Genomic DNA, 3,606 nt, shown 5'->3' with positions numbered 1-3,606 from the left:
CTCCCCAGTCTCCAAAGAGCATATAATTGCCTCAGAATCAAAATTATTTTCACTTACATTCCACTGTACATGAAAAAGGAGAAGGAAGGAAGGGAAGCCTTGATTGATTACCAGTTCATCAGGACTGATTACCCACTTTGGTCCCTAAAAATATAAATGTCTATAATTAATTTTGAGTTCAAAGGGAGCCAAGCTCCCATGACATGCACTGATTGCATATGTCAAAGCTAAATGTGCTCTGGTGTTCTGAATATAGCTTCTTAGACTCTAAGGTCATTAAAGAAAACCTATGAGAGAGTTGGGATGAAAGGATGATGAAGTAGCAATCAATCCACTCCTTTGATAAAACACATTTGCTGTCCCAACTCCTTCTGCATTACCCTAAGTCCTCACTAGATTTGAAATTCTGTGGGAATGGGCAGTGTGCATTGTTCAGCTGAGGACTCACAACAGTGCAAGCAGCACACTGCAGGAATCAATGTTTGTTCACCTCTGTGGCCTGGTCCTGGATAGTTGTTTGCTATAGATCTGTGTGGCTCCAGAAGATCTAGGCAAACCTCTCTTACCCTAAGTTCCAAGCACTCTCCCTAGGCAAGTGCAGCCCAGGACTGACCATGATCAGCGGTCCTTGAATTAATTCATCTTTGGGCTGCACTACATGGTAACAAGTATTTCCTCAATCCCTCATATCTTGAGATACTGGCCACAGTAAACCTCAACTGCTGCTTAAAAATAAAACAAACTAATTTTCCCTACACCCTTAAAACAGTAGCTTACACTTTCCCTCATAAATATACCTTCGTTCCTGAACGGTATGTTTAAAGTATCTTTCAGTAGATGGAAGTTGCCCAAGACACTTCCTGATGGAGTTGACAAATATTTACGGGGCATTTAATATGTGCCTGATGCCATATTAGGAGCCAAGGACACAACCATGAGCAAAACTAGACATGACTTCTGCTTTCATGTGGCTTTCGGTCTAATCGGAGAGACATTAGCAAGGGGGGGAAAACGTAATTACGAACAGTGCTAAGTGCTCTGAAATTCAACAGTAGATACAGGATGAGATGAAAGAATAAAATAGAGCCACTTGATTTAGATTAAGATTTCTTTGGAACAGTTCTAAAGGAAGTGACTTGTAAGATGAGCAGGAGTTGGCAGGTGATGAAGTCAGAAGTACAAAGAGGCAAAGAGGCAATTTCCCTGAGGACAGAAAGGGGACGGTGCACCTGAGGCTCTGGCTCTCTCCACCGTTCCCAGCCTCTCTGAACTTTGCTTCTTCTTTTATCCCACCAACCCCTACATTGTCAGCCTTTTCCTTCTGTGCACACAGAACCTGTTTTCTCCCCCAACTATCCATCGGCACTACAGGAGTCCCCACTTATCCACAGAAGATATGTGCAAAGACCCCCAGTGGATGTCCGAAACTGCAGACAGTACCAACCCTATATACACTATTTTTTATATGTACATACCTATGACAAAGTTTAACTTATCAATGAGGCACAGTAAGAAATCAACAATAATGACTAATAGTAAAATAGAACACTTTTAACAATATACTGCAATAAAAGCTATGCAAATGTGGGGTCTCTCTCTCAGCAAAATAGCATGAATTTCTTTTTCCTTTTTCACAATTTTATGGGCAGAAAATTCATTCTTACTTTACAGGCATCTTAGCAATCTCAGCATATATTTTTTCTTTCCTTATTATGTCAAAAACTTTCACCTTTGCACTTAAAGGAAGCACTTTTTGGCTTCTCTTTGGCATGTCTGAATTGCCAGCATCACTACTCTTGCACTTTGGGGCCATTATTAAGTAAATTAAGGGCAACTTGAACACAAGCACTGTGCTATTTTGACAGTAGAGGGCGACTACATGACTAACAGAAATGAGCATCTATAATATGGAGACACTGGACAAAGGGATAATTCACATGGCAAGATTTCATCACATTACCCAGAACAGCATGCAACTAGAAACTCATGAACTGTATGCTTCTGGAATTTTCCATTTAATAATTTCAACCATGGTTTGCCATGGGTAACTGAAACTGAAGATAAGAAGGATTATTGTATACCAGTTACTACTTGTGGCCCCTACTTAAAAACTTCAATGGGCATTTTGAAACCCGCATGGCCTCATCCACCCACAGCACTGTGCCCCATTGATTGTTCTCTCCGTGATACTGTCTCCACTCCTGGATTCAATGAGGATGCTTTTTCCTGTTTTTCCTGTCCTCTCTAGACAGCACTGCTTTGATCTGTCCTTTAAACACTGGGCTCCTCCCATATTCCAGCCTCTCTTCTCATCATGAAACTTTCTTCCCAGGTGACCCTACCTCGTTCCAACACTTTAAACTACAACAAACATTCTGATATATCCCCAACCAATTTTCTTTCCAGAGCAAGAGACCTGCTATGTTGCCTCTTGGTTGTTTCAAAGCCTCAGAGTCATTGTGTCCAGCATTAGGGGTGGCTCTGTGGAAAAGAACATGCTTCTGTCACTGTCCCTATAGAGATAATGTCCCTGCCTAACTGTTCCACACCCTCACTATTTCTCCCTCAAAGGAAAAGTTAAAAATCTTATTGCTCAGCTCTTGAACAATTATTGAACCCATTTTTAAGAATGGGTGGGTACTGGAAATATTGAGGGGGACACTATATAAAGTACATGATTGTCCAACCACTAAGCTGTACACCTGAAACCAATGCATGTGGCCCCTGTTAAATAGTTGGGGTCACTGTTTCTTAGAGACAGAATGGGGCTTCACCCACTTTGTTGCCACTTTCTAATTCAGACTTCTTACTTGGGTCTTGCTCTTGTAGGTTAAGTACTGCTGGTTAGGGCCTGGCCGTGGGGGCAACCAGCCATCCCACTACTTCTGGTCTCCTGAGTTAGAAGACACAGCATCTGCTTCCCAGGTTCAGCTATGTCAGGTTGAGGAGGAAAAGAGAATGCCTCTCTTGGATTCCCAGAATTAAACCTCACCTGTGGGCTTGTTTTGGGGGACAGGGTGTTTACCTGTTCATCATTAAAGCAGTGCTTCAAGTCTCATTCAAATTTTTTTCCTTATGTATACACTTCTGTGTTAGAAAACGATGCAAGGGAGAAGAGCATTAAAATCCCACCCTACCCAAGTTCATCACCAGCCCTTTCTTTTCAAAGTGAATGGCTGCCCAAACCAAGTGGTCCTAGCCTCTTCCTTTTTTGATATCCTCAGTTAATTAGCTTGTCCTTCTAATTCTTTCATAGTAGAATTTAAATATCCCCTTCTTCTCATCTCTCTTTCCTTAGTTGGTGCTCTAGCACTGATCACCTTGATATGTAAACTTGATTCTATCACTCTCCTGCTTAAAATCTTTCTGTCTCCCCAAAGCTTCCTAGCAAAGCCCAGCTCCTTTGCATGACACGGACCTCTCCAGTCTCATCCCCTCCCACCCTCAACTGTAATACTCAAGGTGCAGTACACACATGCTCATATCTCTCTGTCATTGCACTCATTGCCCTCTCTGCCCATCTCTTTTTGGAAACCGTTTCTGACTTTCTCCCACTACTCACTTAATCATTCACTGCTTCTGTGTTCCCATAGCACCCTGAGTCTT

Source organism: Myotis daubentonii, chromosome 1 (genome assembly GCF_963259705.1).
Source record: "Myotis daubentonii chromosome 1, mMyoDau2.1, whole genome shotgun sequence".
NCBI classification, from domain to species: domain Eukaryota; kingdom Metazoa; phylum Chordata; class Mammalia; order Chiroptera; family Vespertilionidae; genus Myotis; species Myotis daubentonii.
This window is presented reverse-complemented; position numbering follows the sequence as displayed.